General features: G+C 43.0%; 1 protein-coding gene across 10 annotated transcripts in view; it reads right to left on the bottom strand.

Moving 5' to 3' along the window:
* NCOA1 (nuclear receptor coactivator 1) overlaps window positions 1–14141 on the bottom strand; it is a 264878-nt gene extending 250737 nt beyond the window's left edge. For 9 of the 10 annotated variants that reach the window (XM_060116868.1, XM_060116867.1, XM_060116866.1 and 6 more), the window contains exon 1: window positions 14067–14141. The gene's annotated coding sequence lies outside the window, so the exon portion shown is untranslated. Of the gene's footprint in view, window positions 1–13547; window positions 13600–14066 lie in introns of those variants that run through there. The other variant, XM_060116865.1, reaches the window with a different exon arrangement.
* Window positions 14142–16278: the final 2137 nt, after the last annotated feature.

Raw genomic sequence — 16278 nt, 5'->3', positions numbered from 1 at the left:
CTTTTCTCACCTTATAATCTTAAGAGTATATGTACATGGGCCTCCCTGGTGGCGCAGTGGTTGAGAGTCCGCCTGCTGATGCAGGGGACACGGGTTCGTGCCCCGATCCCGGAGGATCCCACATGCCGCGGAGCGGCTGGGCCCGCGAGCCATGGCCGCGGGGCCTGTGTGTCCGGAGCCTGTGCTCCGCAACGGGGGAGGCCACAGCAGTGAGAGGCCCGCGTACAGCAAAAAAAAAAAAAAAAAGAGTATATGTACAAATATTCTGGATCCGTTTTACTGAAGCCAAAGAATCTCTTTCTACCTGTTTCAAATACCTACTCTAAAGATGGTAACAAACCATCTAAACTAAAACAATTTATAATACCTACCCCTAAAGTAGAGACATTGGTAAAAATGTCTCCTTTAATTATCCCAAGAGCTACCATTCAACACTACAAGTTCTTTTCACAAATAAATTTAATAATAAAATCCCTATTTATACTGCCACACAGAAACAATTCTTCTTTACTTCAATGACTCCAAGTAGGGCCTACCAATTCTAGTATTCATCTCTCTGAATAAAGCCAATTCTGCTATAGTGAGGCAAAGACATTTACTGCTCAGTGAATATTCATTTCTTGCCCACATGCCTGGCTCCGTAAGTAGTGCCCTGTGACTTCTTTTGGCCAACGGGCTATAAGAGGAAGTGACATGGGTCACTTCAGGGCCAAAGGACTAGTAACCAAGGAGGCTCCATGTTCAGATAATGTACCAAACATATGTACTTTATTATTCAACTACAGAACCCTTTTTTTCATATCCCATGGGATGATGCTATAAGCATCATTTCAAATCCTAGAAATCTAACTGAAATTCCATTTCCTCCAGGAAGCCTACCCAGAGCATGCTCCTGGCATCATCAGAAACACACTTATATGTATACTGCAGGTAAAGAACTATGAAAAGCACTGTGGTACTGGCACACAACTAGTACAATAAATGGCCTCTACTTTCTATAATGTACAATGTGGTTGCTGAGAAAGGACACATGTCAAAACAGAAACAAATATAAATGATAATAAATAAATTTCAAGTGAGTGCTAAAAATAGTAAGTGCTAGAGGAGTTTCCACATATCTCAGTTAGCAACTAAGTAAGCTAGTTAGTTATACACTCCCTTATGACATCTTTTATATTATTTTTTAATTCATGTATGATTGAAAGCAAATGATCCCTATAAGGATCATTATCTCCCTGAAGGGCAGAAACCCTAAGGTATAACTACTTCACGGTGCCCCATACTAACCATTCAAACAACAATTATTCAATAAAACTTTATCTTTTATTGAGAAGAATGTGTTGAAAATTTAAACAGAAATGTAGTATTCCTCAAGACATAAGGAATTTGTGTCTCCAGCATGGCTAAGGAGAGAGCCGAACGAACACAAGCTTTTCTGTTATCCATGGCAAGTGGAGCGCTACACTGGAAAACAAAGAGTCACCAGGTTACCCCAGACTTTTGAACGTAGCCCTTAACGGCCAACTTCTTATGCTGTAGGACTACATGCTCTCCAAGCAATATCTGATTTCCAATTCAATTTCCCAAATACCCTGAAGCCAGTAAAGAGGACCCCTAGATATTATGTATGAGTATTCCAGGCACACATTTAAAAAAAGGCCTACTTCTCTAAGTACATTAATAAGTAGTATCATGATTTAATCAATATGACTTGCTAAACATTTTAATATCTACATGCATAAGACATTGCAGAGGACAGAATATAAACATGATCCCCTTTGCCATTCTCATACCCTAATTTGGGAGATAGGACACATGAAAACAAAAAAATTCCACAGAGTATAAAGGCAGTATAAAGTGTCAAATTAATAATACAGAAAATAAATATTAAAAGAGTTCAAAGAAGGAAGGGATTATTTTCTAATTTTATAGTCTGAACACTTAACAAGCAAGGTGGAATCTGAGCTGAGTTTTAAAGGATAAATAGAATTTCAAGAGGTATAGACCAGGATAAGGGAGAACATTCCAAGGAAAGGAATTATAAAGGAGTGCAAACAGAGAAGCCCAAGGGATGTGTTAGGGACAGTAACGGACAATTTTACTTTGAACAGTTTACTGGGGGAGACTAGTGGGAAATGAGACCAGAAAAGCAAGTTGGTGCCAGACACTGGAAAGCTTTAAATGCCAGGCTAAGGAACTTTATCTTGACAATGACGAGGAGCCATTGAAGGGTTTAAACAAAGTAACACAATGAAAATCAAAATTAGGATGATCATTCCAAAACAAAATTTAGGACAGACTGAAGAAGGAACTCACTGGGGACAGTGAGACCTCCCTGGGATACTATGGCAAATATCAGGCCTAAATTATCAATAGAATGATGACAGTGAGGAGAAAAGGAATAGATCTAAAGAGCTGATAGAACTTGGAAAGTGTTTTCAGCATATGTCAAATCAGACCTTAAGGACTCTAAGAAGCTGAGATTCAGGTGCTACAAAGAGGTTAAAGCCACAGGAACTGTGAATTCCAGCCTACCCAGCGGGGTCTCCCAATACTTGAATTGATGCTGGGCTCTTCTATACATATATTCATTTCCATCTCCACACTCATACAAAATATCCACTCTTTTTCACTGGGATTTAGGGGAACAGAGGTGGGAAATGACATATAAAAGCAGCCAAGTGACGAAGGCCAGGTAATTGTGCAACAAACAGCTAGGAGCTCAAACATCTGTAAAGGCCAAAGGCATTGCGATCACATCTATTGCAAAATGGAAAAACAGACTGCAAATCCAGTCATACTGTGGGCCTAAGTAATGACATCAGATATATCCATTAAACTTGGCAAGAGAATAAGACTGGATGAATGGAGTTACTGAGGTCCCAGTCCTTAACAAGAGGTTCTTAACCTCTGGGGAGGTCATGGACCCTTTTGGGACCCTATGAATTTCTCTCCAGAGAAATGCACAGACTCATAGAATTTTGCATATACATAATTTCAGAATGTTCACAGACACCCCCCGCAAAGCCTATCTAGAGACTCTTAGTCCATGAATTCCAAGGGTTCTTACTTAAAAACCCGTCCTAAGCTTGGTGATTAAGAGCTGATTATCTGTTGTAACAAGCATGCTGACTGGAAATGACGTGACTTAATAGGGCACATACAATTATTAGTGTGTTCTATGTAACATTAATTGTATATGTTACACAATGGGTATCTATGTGGTAAAGAATGGTATGTATGGTGAACCAATTATTATGCAACATTAATAGTTTAATGAACGTGCTTATGTGCATGGGGTAAATAATGTATGATTATACACAGTATGTATTATGTACGATAAAGCACGTATGTGTGAGTACATTATGACTGGGTAGATCACCGAATGCACAAAATACATAGCAATGGGATAATTTAGAATATATTCTTAATACTAGCATAGCACATGATAATGTTTCACTGTTCGTGTGTAATTTTTCAAGGAGTAGTTTAAGTAGAATTTCAGCTTTGGGTGCTGGTGCTGGAGCTCCTTTTGAGTCTTAGGGAGAAGTGTTATCCTCCTTTTCTGATTTATAAGACTGGAGTAATAAATATATTACAGAGAAAAAAAAAATCCTTCCTACAAAACAGCGATAACTATTCTTATCACATAACCCACAGTTAAAAAGGTTTTGAATAAGAAGCCATATATGTACATTTATTTATAATTTATATACATTGCCCACTAGACCAATAAATTATGTGCCTTATAAAGCATACACAAAAATGGATATGTAAAAGAATGACATTTATTATAATAAAATAAACAATTTTTAAACATTTAATTTACCTATTGATGACATGGCTTTATGCTCTCCCTAATAAATATTGTTTTTAATACTACCACCATTTTTGGTGAGAGTAATGTGATGAACACTATTATATTTAAATTTTGCTTTCATATTTTGTAATACAGCAACTTAAAATTCTGGTTCTAAATTCAGTTCATTTTTATAATAAGTAACTCTTTTATTTGGTTTTAATGGTCATCATAGCCAAAAAACATACTTCACAAAGACGAGTATAACCAAAGGGAAGAACTGCATCACTTGCACTGAATAAAACATGAATTTCAATTTTCAATCCTCTTCACCATTTATGCAAAAGTTTTTGCTAAAATTCACATAGTGCATTGCCATATTTCCTGATGACAATCAGTTGTTCTTACTAACTCATCAGATAGTATTGACTTTTTTTTTTTTTTTTTTTTGCGGTCCGCGGGCCTCTCACTGTTGTGGCCTCTCCCGTTGCGGAGCACAGGCTCCAGACGCGCAGGCTCAGTGGCCATGGCTCACGGGCCCAGCCGCTCCGCGGCATGTGGGATCTTCCCGGACCGGGGCACGAACCCGCGCCCCCTGCATCGGCAGGCGGACTCTCAACCATTGCGCCACCAGGGAAGCCCAGTATTGCCTTTTTTATATTTTCAGTAGATGGGCCCAAAACCACTAAAACGTCTCTCTTACAAGGTCTTTATACAGGTTAGAAAATTTGGTTTTCAAGTTCAAGTATACATATAAAAACATTCTTAAAGTTTTAACATCATTTCAGCAATTAAATCCAATAATGATGGAAATAGTCCCAAATATACATTTTCAATAACCTCTCTCCGAAACACTGAATTTTATTTTGTTTTGAAAGGCAGTTACTTTTTGAGTCACTGTTAAGAATTTACCATCATCCCAAAGGGACAGATTTAGTGGGTTTATTTTCATAAATATCTGCTAGGTAGTATACTACTCACAGACACTTGTCTGAGAAAAATGTCAGCAAATTTTGGACACTTGTATTTTTGTGAAAGAAAAATTAATAAGTCATCTTTAAATTAGACAATTCTTTTTTTTTTTTTTTTCTGTACGCGGGCCTCTCACTGCTGTGGCCTCTCCCGTTGCGGAGCACAGGCTCCGGACACACAGGCTCCGCGGCCATGGCTCGCGGGCCCAGCCGCTCCGCGGCATGTGGGATCTTCCGGGATCGGGGCACGAACCCGTGTCCCCCGCATCGGCAGGCGGACTCTCAACCACTGCGCCACCATGGAAGCCCTAAATTAGACAATTCTTAAGTCTGTTACCTCAAGATGACCAGTTAACCTGTATGAAATACTTTATAAAAAATCTGCTTGGTGACTCCCTACTGCAACACAATATATGTTTAGTCTACTATTTAAAATAATAAATCTAAAAATGCAATTACCCAGGCTCCTATAAACTATAAAACATCACAGCAGACTGAAAGTAAAGAAACTTTCTAACACACCTCTAATATTTCTCTAATAATTTTATGTAAACCCTACTGTAGAGACCACTGCTCTAAATGTGCCTGGGCTCCCACGGGTCAAAGCTCTCCATGAGTCCCTTCCAACCAATTTCCCTGGCATGCTATGGAAGTTCAAAGGAGTTATCTTTAAAGGTACTCTGATTATATTGTATCCATCTCTGAATTACTACCAGTTGGCAAAAGACACAACTGCAGTACATTCTATGACATCAGCTGTCTTCAACACTGTTCCCTCAGTGTAATGTTGGTTAGCAATTCAGTCAAATAATAGACAGGGCTGGAACAAGGTCCAAGACTCTTCATGACATATCCTGCCTTAAACCCTTTTTGGAACATGGCAGGGCATAAATAAATCAGTAAAATAAATCATGAAATATATTGAGAGCCAGGGGCTTTCAACTTGTATGACCAATCTAACTTATAGAGTGACACATATTTACATAAGGAGATGACATTTTTACACTTGAAAAACAAGTCCACTGCATCATCTTAAGAATTCCAAATGATAACACACTGTTTAAAGAAATAGCTACTGCTTAAAAAAAATTTTTTTTTAATTTTTAAAAGCGTAAGACAGTGAAAAAGATTTTGTACTAACTCCTATCAAGAAAAAAAATTATGTTCTCAAATATACATAAAAATGCGTTAAGTTCCCAGTGTGGTAAGCCTTACATATGGAATCATTTCAAAAACTATGAAAATATAAGATTTGGGGTGTAAAACCCGCCAAAAAAAGATCCACATAGATTTGGAAAACTGGCACTTCTCATTTTCATCCAGATCTACAAACTTCACCGTTCTTGACCACCTCCCTCCATTAAAATCATTCAATGTCTTACAACTGCACCTAGAACATCTGGTTCCCTCTCCCACTTCAGCTGGTGCCACCCTCTGGCTTGCACTTTCCCCCTTTATGATTCCCAAAATAACCCCAAGCGTCTCTGTCCTTTCATCTTTGCTGTTTAATCTTCCTGAATATACTGCTCTCCTCCCCCTCACTCACACAGAAATCATCCCCTGCCTTCAATGTTCCTGTCCACCACGAAGTCCGCCACGAAACCTGCCCCTATCCCTTTCAAATGAAAATAATTGCTCACTCTCCTGATTCCTCAAAGTACTATTTCAGTACCTCTCTCATAGCACTCATCACATTTAATTAGTAATATAGGTATCTGTGTGTTGTCTTATCACCTCTCTTAGGTCATAATCTCCTTACGGACAGGATCTATATCTTATCATTTAACTTCCCTATCTTTTAACAACACAGCACCTTGAACAAAGTAAGTACTCATATAACTATGTCTTGAATGAATGATTGAGTGGCTACTTAGAAATTCAATTACAGACTTCCTGTACCATCTGGAATGGGGAGGGAGGTAGGACTTAGACTTTGTAGAACAAATATCTTTTCCCTGGTTTCCTCCAAACAAACTCGGCAAAGTAAAGCCAGTATTACACATACAGGTACTTTCAAAAGGCAAGGACATTTCATCCTTCAACTATCTGGTCAAATATGGCATGATATCTGTATATATACAAACATACACTCACAATAGAATATCTTCTACTGTTAAACAACCGAATCTATGCTTGATAATAAAAGCATGTAAATGTTTTAACCATATAAGCAAACTAAAAATGTAAGATGTAATATATTAAAGCTATAAGAATAAGACCAACCATTCAAAATACAAGTGGAAACACAGAGAATGACCAAGCAATTTATTCCAAATGAAAAAAATACCCTAAGCTTTAGCTATTTAAATACTAACAAAACATGAGAGGCAGAATCTTATTGCTAAGAATCCAAACCAACCATTCAAAGATACGCTTACCTAGACAGAAGCACCAAAAAATCAACATTACTAAAGTACAAAGGTGAGATCAGAAACAGCACAAAAATCTTAAAGTGATACTTTCATTAAGTAACTGGTACATCGGCTCCTGGATCATCACAAAGCAATGGAGATGGCAGCAGTCTCTAATGCACACGGAGACAACAGAAAGGAGTCCAGAAAGTAACAGAGGGCTACAGTGTGGCCAAGTGTGGGGAACACCTTGGAGAGAAGCCAATTTAGAGGTATGCTCGTGATTTCAGGTCGGAAGACCTGGACTCAAATGTCATCCCTAATACCTACAAGCTGTGCAATCTTATACCAGCCACTTAACTTCCCTGAGCTGACTTTCCTTGCTTATAAAATGTAACATATAGAGCAAGCACAGTACCTGAGTACACTGTGTCTCGGAGACGGTCCTCAATAAATATTTGCTGACTCTGAATGAGGGCCATACAAGAAAAGCACACATTTCTCTCCAGGCACTTTTGTACTTTTTGAGACAGCAGCCTTAATTAATTCCTGATTAATACCTTATTACAATATTTGACAATTTTTGGCCGAAAAACAAAAATACGCCTTTCCTACTAGCTTACACGTTACTCAAAATCTTACTAAAATTATTAAAATTTTAAATCTCTTTGTAATAACTTTCAAATACAAGAAGTAACTCTCATAAAGAAGACTGGAAGCCAAATACCTGGGTTCTTGCCCAAGTAAAGACACTAACTATGTGACCCATGAAAATTACTATATTTGTCTGGCCTTAGTCTTCTCATCTATAATATTAACAAGGTTGTTCCAAATCACCATTAAGGGCCCTTTGCTCTAAATGTTGTGGTTCATGCCATCCAAAGGATTTTCTAATCTAATTAGGAAAGCCAATTCAACATACACTAAAAAGAGAAACTCTTTCAAAAAAAAAAAAAAAAAGAAGAAGAAGAAGGAAAGGAAGAAAGAAATTTATTATACAGAACAAACTGATCCTTAAAAAGCTAAAAACAGAACTACCATATGACCCAGCAATCCCACTACTGGGCATATACCCAGAGAAAACCATAATTCAAAAAGATACATGCACCCCAATGTTCACTGCAGCACTATATACAATAGCCAGGACATGGAAGCAACCTAAATGTCCATCAACAGAGGAATGAAAAAAGAAGATGTGGTACATATATACAATGGAATATTACTCAGCCATAAAAAGGAACGAAATTGTGTCATTTGCAGAGACATGGATGGACCAAGAGACTGTCAGAGAGTGAAGTCAGAAAGAGAAAAACAAATATCATATATTAATGCATATATGTGGAATCTAGAAAAATGGTATAGATGACCTTATTTGCAAAGCAGAAATAGAGACACAGATGTAAAGAATAAATGTATGGATACCAAGGAGGAAGGAGTGGGGTGGTGAACTAGGAGATTGGGATTGACATATATATACTACTATGTATAAAATAGATAATAATGAGAACCTACTGTATAGCACAGGGAACTCTATTCAATGTTCTGTGGTGACCTAAATGGGAAGGAAATCCAAAAAAGAGGGGATATATGTATATGTATGGCTGATTCACTTTGTTGTACAGCAGAAACTGACACAGCAGTGTAAAGCAACTATACTCCAATAAAAAAATTTTGGGGGGGGGCCTCCCTGGTGGCGCAGTGGTTGAGAGTCCGCCTGCCGATGCAGGGAATACTGGTTCGTGCCCCGGTCTGGGAGGATCCCATATGCCGCGGAGCGGCTGGGCCCGTGAGCCATGGCCGCTGAGCCTGCGCGTCCGGAGCCTGCGCGTCCGGAGCCTGTGCTCCGCAACGGGAGAGGCCACAACAGTGAGAGGCCCGCATACCGAAAAAAAAAAAAAAAATTTTTTTTAAATTTAAATTAAAAAAAAGAACAAACTGGGTAATCGATGCTAAAGAAGTGTGATAAAAATCAAGTTTTCTAGAGAACATACCAGCTTTGACTGTTCTTGAAGGTCAAGAGATAAAGGAAAAAGGAATACAATTTAAATAAAGAAACGAAACATGTAAAATCAAAGAAGCAAGATATCTACAAGTGATTATAATACTTTGGTCACTTGTGTAGCACTTTACAGTTTACAAAGCATTTCTGCATATGCCATCTGCGGCAAATTTTCTGGAATGAGAAATACAAGAACAGTTTAAATGATTTACATTTGATAAATTTGTCCACAGAGAGCCTCCACTAAAAACAATAACATCAAAAAATATTTCAGCAAAGAATTTTTTCAACACTTATATGTAGGATGAATTAGAGAGGCAAATGCATGCAGGCAAACAGCTATAAACCTACAAATCATAGAATTTCAGCACAAGAAGAAATGTGAATTCAGACCAATATGCTCATCTAATGATAAAGAAACTCAGGCCCACAGAGTTCATGTGATGCTAGTTACTCCATGCGCAAAATGACAGGAGGACCAGACTGTAGAGGCAGAAATAAAGGGGGAAATCCAAGAAACTACAAAGAAAAGAATCAGATAATCTGATGATGGATTAGGCAGTGATGTGTTTAGGTTATGGAAATGTAGAAAACATTATTAAAGTCTTAACTACCTGCCAATCATTATGCTAGACATATCTTGTTATTTAATACAATAAGTTAATTTAAAGGTCACAACAATATGAGTTTAAGTACATTATTCCGATTTTAAGCACGAAAACCTGAGGTTTACTGTGGTTAAATAGCTAGCCCAAGGTTACATCTACTAAGTAAAAGAGCCAGGGCACCATTCCCGTGTCTGAAGTCAAACATCCATTCTCAAAAGCAGCTTAAAAACTGCCTCAAAATTACAAGGCAAAAATGAAGTAGCACTCTGGAAGCATTGGATAAACCAGTGTTATTAGACTTCTGGCCCTGTTAATAGGTGTATTTCACTTCTGTGCTTGCACCTATTGTTATGGACCTCATCTGTCTGTTCCCAGTGGTCAGGTCCAGGACTTCTCAGTAAAGCCCAACTTCCCACCCTCCACACTGAAACATACCCATGGGGAGAGATTAGATCAAAATATATCTAAGATGAGGGTGACTAGACTGATTAATGTGAAGTCTTCTACAACTCCTCCAGTGACTATAGCTTCTGTTTTGGCATAAGCTATTTATCTTCAAAATATGATAACTATACTAAGCTTTTCTAAAAGCCTGTCATTTCAAGGAGCCTCAAAAATACTGTGTTGCAGATGGGGGAATGGGGGAGGAAGCATGGATTCAACAACCAACTCTATCTGCATTTCTAGAACCGGACTTAAATGTTGGTGTCAGTGTTTTGTAATAATTCTTCTTATTCAACCATGTATCTTGCAGAAATATAAAATAATAATTTATGTTAATCCAAATACTGTGCACCCACAAAACATCATCCGTAATTTAACTAAAGGAAAAAACCTGCACCTCCTCCTTAAACTAAGCAACCAAGAATGGTACACAGTTGCCACTAGGCCATTTTATGACCTCTGACCCCATGTGTTGAGAGAGAGGCGCAAAGTCTAAGTAAAACACAAAGAAGAGAGAAAGAAAGGCTTGAAATGACTAGACCTCACCTCCAATGGTAAGAAAAAAGGTTAGAGACCATAAGGTCCATCCTTAGTGACCAATAACCAAGAGCTAAGCTACTGGTTAACCTGGGAGAGAAGCAATGAAGAAGTCCTTTCCTACAGTCTAGTCTGTCCAACTCATAGGAAAGTTGTACAAGGTGGGGAGAAATTTGTATGGTTCTGCAGCCCCAAACTGGATATAGTGCTGTCATTCAACTCCTGAAACACATGCACTTCATCCAATCCCACACTCTTCTGCACCCGATATTTGGAAGTAATGTAAAAAGGAGCCCACCACGTGCTTCTGGACCTATGCTAGGAAAGCAGCTGATGGCCCTCTGAGAATTCCTGTGATTATCACAGGCAGAAAGTAAAAATCACTGCCAAGACGGTAATGAGAAACCTGGGGATCTCCTCGCCCCATGACTTAAGAAGATTCTACTCGGTGGTGTGTGCGTGTGTTGACCTCCCATACTTGCCCTAAAATGAAAGCTATTTTAGGCCCTATGGTTTAAGACCAACCAACCCCAAAAGATATGCAACATATTCAAACAATGTGGAGCCCTTGGGGGATAGGGCAATAAAGACAAACTTAAGTAAGGAACGAAGGTAGTATGTAAGAGAAGTTATGTGAAATCGATGAGGACAGAGATGTCCTTTAAAAAGAATTATAAACCATACTCTGATATACAGTCCAATAGAGAAAAGATTTTCAAAGAATGTCCAATATCCTTTCTTCCCCACCCCACCTTTCAGCACCTCTGTACCACCCTCATCACCTACTCAACATTTAGTCCTGGTGAAGACCGATCACTGGATTAGCAGGATCAACAGTACATGCAGAGAACATTCCATCCTGGGAACAACATCTTTAAATTATTTAGGCTTGTTGAGCACCCTTCGGTATAGAGTAAAAGCATGAAATTTTGCCAGTGCTTTCACAATATACACCAGTCAGCACCATAGCAACCCAATCCTCTGCCCACCAAAAGATTAACACATACAAAGAAAGCAGGAAATTCAACAAAAATTAAAGTTTGACCCTGGACTCCCTCAACAGTTAAATTGTCTTAAATAGTGGCAGTATCTTTATACCACACCCACTTCATGCTACCCTTACAGCTTCCTGGCATAAGCAAGTTCTTGGTATTATACAAACTGCTGCTTCTGTTTCCAGCCCAGATTTCTAGAAATGAAACCCTGGAATTGAAGGAGAAAGAAAAACAAATGTTGGCAGAAAGAGGCAGGAAAATGCATTGTCTATATAATCCCAGTTTAAGTGGAACAATCACCATTAGTTCCATCAAGCCCTTTTTTTCAATAAAACCACTTACCAAAAATGCACATCTAAAATACTCCCTTGGCTTAAACCACACAAAAAGTAATTTGAAAGACACAATCCTAACAGATTTTCTCAGAAGGAAATGAGAAAAAGATCAACTATAAACTATGTAAAATTCAAATTCTGCACCTTAAAATTCAAACTTCATTGTGAGTTAAATAGATGAAATAAATAACCAGTGCAAAATGTTTACAAAAATCAAACCAAATGCCTGTTCTTATAAGCAGCATCTCTGCTTTTTCTCTCCAAACCATATATTCCCTATTCAGGCCCCCTTTTTGATCCATTGTTCCCAAAGGATAAAATGTGAATAAGAAATAGAGGGAAACCATTTCCAACGCTAGTTCACAAAACCAAATTAGACCCTTCCACAGAGTACAGGAGATAAAAAAGAAACACTTGCAGTTGCATCTGTTTATGACATAGTTCAAGGAATGCCCATTTATTAAGCTGAATCAAACCCCACTGCTACTTTTAACCCAAAACTATTTCTAGTTCAAGAGCCAAAAGACCCAAGCAAACACTCTTTTTATATTATTCTCAACGTGAAATCTGACCCCCTTCCTACTACATCACAGCTTCTGTGAAACAAGCTGAGAGGCCCCTTAGGCCAACTTTTTTTTTTTTTTTTTTTTTTTTGAGACTAACCTTCAACCAATTCCAAAACTGAAGACAAACCTCAAACAAATTTAACCCCTGAACTCCATCCCTTCAACTGTACAGTATAATCTAAGCTTCACCGCAGCAATGTTTTACACAGACACTTGAAGATTTCTTAATCACTGAAGTGAAAGCCTCAGCCCTCACAAATCATCGCCACAGAGATTACTCTTGGCATCAACAGAGGGTGCTGGGACTGCAATTCACTCCAGAACCCTTCATTCACCACCATCATGCTCAGCATTAAAAATTCACCGTCTCAAAAGAAAAAAACTGTCACCTTCTCTACAAGGACACCTGCCTCTTCAACACCTACAGTGAACGAAGAGAGCCCAGCCTGAAAGGCTAAAAGATCCTCCAGCTTAAAGTTTTCCTCCCCACCAAACTGCAGCCACAGCAGCACGGACTCTCCTTGTCACACATACAGGCTTTATTGTCAAACCCTCCGTCTCCCTCTAACATCGTCAACCGAGGCAGTGTCTATAGTCTATGGGAGTGACTGCTTTAAAAACAGAAAACAAAAAACAACACAGCTGGGTAGTAAGAGCAGGGGCCCTGGTGTCCGGTTTCTCCATTTCTCTTCCAAGCGACTAGGGAATGGCTCGAGTTCTGTCGCTGACCATTAACCCATCCCACTTCTCAGTCTTCCAGCCAACGTGTTTGCTCCCCTTCCTAAATCCTTTCAGCAGAATCCGACGAAGGGGACCAAACCCTAAACATAACAGGAAAATCTCACTTATCCATCCCGTTTCTGCCTCCGAAATCCCTCGTCTGGAGAAGGGTAAAGCAAGTGCGCGGGGGTAAACAGAAGCGCCGTCGGAGGCTGCGCTTACAAGAAGGCTCGCCACGGTCATCCCCATTTCGCAGTCCCGGCAAGCGAGACTCAGAGAGGTTACCGGGCTTGCCAAGGTCACCGCGCTCGCCGGGGCCGAGGGGCGCCCGCGCCGACTTCCGGCTCCCCCTCTCGGCGGCGGGGAGCGCCCGCGGGCTCGGGGCGCCTCTCCCCACGCCGGGCCGGCGGCCGCGAGCCTCGCGCACCCTCCGCGGATGCTCGCCCCGTCCGCTCTAACTAGGGCAACTGGGAAACGGGGCAGGGAAGTCGCTGCTGCAGCAGTTTCCATCCGCGGCGCAGCCCCCAGCTGGTGCCCGTGACAGCTGCGACCTCCGCCCCCTCCAGCCGCGCGAGGCCGAGGGAGAAGTCGGGGAAAGTGGGAGGGGGAACGGAGCGGAGAGAAAGGAGAGCGGCGGGCGGAGGGGCACCAGCTGCTCCCGCCCCCTAGGGCCTCGGCGGCCGCGCGGCTCGTGACAGCTGCACCCACCGGGAGGCTCGGCGCCCGCCGCCTGCCACTCACCTGCCGCCGCCGCCTCTGGGCCGCGCTGACGGGCGCCGCGCTCGCCCGCGACCGTGGCGGCGCCGCCGCGGCCTCCGCCGCTGTTCGGGCCAGGAGCCCGCCGCCGCCGCGGCTCTCCGGCCCCCTCCTCCGGAGCAGGAGTCCCCCCGCAGGGGGATGCAGAACGGACCGGGCGCAGGCTGCACTCGAGGGAGCAGCAGGGAACAGGATAGTCGAGGCGCTCGAGGCCGCGGTTCAGCCGTCTGAGGGGAAGGCTCAGAGAATCGCCTCAGATTCCCGCTCGCCTGGCCTGAAAAACAGGCATTTCAGCCGCTCTCCGCGGCCGCCATGTTCTCCTCCTCCTCCTCCTCGGCTACCGCCGCCGCCGCCGCCGCCGCCGCCGCCGCCACCGCCCCCCGCTCGCGGCCCCGCCCCCTCCGCGCCCCGCCCCGCCCCGCCCCGCCGGCTCCCGGCCGCCCCGCCCACTTCCCGCCGTCCTGCCCTCTGCGCTGCCCCTGCGCCCTCCAGCCAGCCGGCCGGGCCGCCGCGATCCGGTGCCCGCGAGCTCCGACGGCGCTCCGGGGGCAGCCAGTTCCCCGCCCGCCGGGCAGCGAAACGAGGAGTCGCCCCGCGCCCTCTGCCGGCCGCAGGCCCGAGGGAGGGCTGCCGCGGTCCCGCCCCGGCCCGCGTCCTAACGAAGTGTGGGAAAGGAGGCCCTAACTCTTCCCCTCCCCTCGGGGCGTTCCTATGACTGCTGCCGGGAAGCCGCCTCGAACCCCAGGGTGCTTTCAGCTAGGCCGCCCGGCCTGCAGCCTCCCGCTGGCCTGATCTGTCCGGGAAGGTGTGGAGCGGCGAGGGGCGCAGTAGACCCGGGTGGAGTGGGTTCTGGCCTGTCCCTCCGCTAATTTCTTGTATTACTTCGAGACACATCCGCAGCCCTTTTTTTTATTCTGTAAAATTGGGAGTTGGTTGCCTAGATGATTTCACAGGCTATTAGATAAGGGAAAAGAAAGATCATCTGCCCCCTTCGTTTTACAGATGAACAGATCTGACTGACGCGTCTGGCTCTGCAGTTCCATGAATTACCCAAAATGTTTGTCATTGACAGAGCTTTCCCCTCAAGGGGGCCCACACCTTTCTTCTTTTCTACTCGCTTTTTAAATTTTATAATGGAAGTGATACTTCCAAAAGTGGAGTGTTCCTTGTCATTAGAGGAATCAAACAGCGGCTGAACAGGCTTTCCGAGCCTTATCTGGAAAGCATCCCTCATTCCAAAGGCTGGCAATATAATACCTATCTCTCTCCCCGGGGTTGTCCTAAGGATGAATGGGTCGCTGGCTGCGGAGGTGCTTTGTAAAGCAGACAGCTATCCTTTCCTGCACTCTTATTCCCAGGTAGCTGTCTGCACCTACCTCAATCCTGTCCTACTGTTGTCTCTCAGGGTTTTCTACTCGAGAGCAACCTGTAGAAATCTTTAAGCCCTTCACACTCCTCCTAACTGAAACCTGACCTTGCCTTGAAAACACCAACCTCCCTGGCACCTCTCTGAGTCAGTGAGCAACTTCTTCAAGAGGCATGTACTCCATCCTGCCATCATTCACTGCCATACCCTAGATCAGGGGTCCCCAAACCCCGGGCTGTGGACCGGTACCGGTCGAGGCCTGTTAGGAACTGGGCCGCACAGCAGGAGGTGAGCAGCAGGCAAGCAAGCGAAGCTTCATCTGCCGCTCCCCATCGCCCACATTACCTCCTGAACCATCCCCCTCACTGTCTGTGGAAAAATTGTCTTCCACGAAACTGGTCCCTGGTGCCAAAAAGGTTGGGGACTGCTCATCATCCTACTCCTGGCCTGCTCATAAACCAACCCTTAGTCCACACCCCACATTCATCATCTATTCGTTTATTCAGGGACTTCCCTGGTGGCGCAGTGGTTAGGAATCCACCTGCCAATGCAGGGGACATGGGTTCGTGCCCTGGTCCGGGAAGATCCCACATGCTGTGGCGCAACCAAGCCTGTGCACCACAACTACTGAGCCTGCGCTCTAGGGCCCGTGAGCCACAACTAATGAAGCCCGCACGCCTAGAGCCCGTGCTCCGCAACAAGAAAAGCCAACGCAATGAGAAGCCCGCACACCACAACGAAGAGTAGCCCCCGCTCGCCACAACCAGAGAAAGCCCGTGCGGAGCAATGAAGACTCAACGCAGCCAAAAATAAAAACAAACAAACAAAACA

Source organism: Mesoplodon densirostris, chromosome 14 (assembly GCF_025265405.1).
Source record: "Mesoplodon densirostris isolate mMesDen1 chromosome 14, mMesDen1 primary haplotype, whole genome shotgun sequence".
NCBI lineage: Eukaryota > Metazoa > Chordata > Mammalia > Artiodactyla > Ziphiidae > Mesoplodon > Mesoplodon densirostris.
This window is presented reverse-complemented; position numbering and strand designations above follow the sequence as displayed.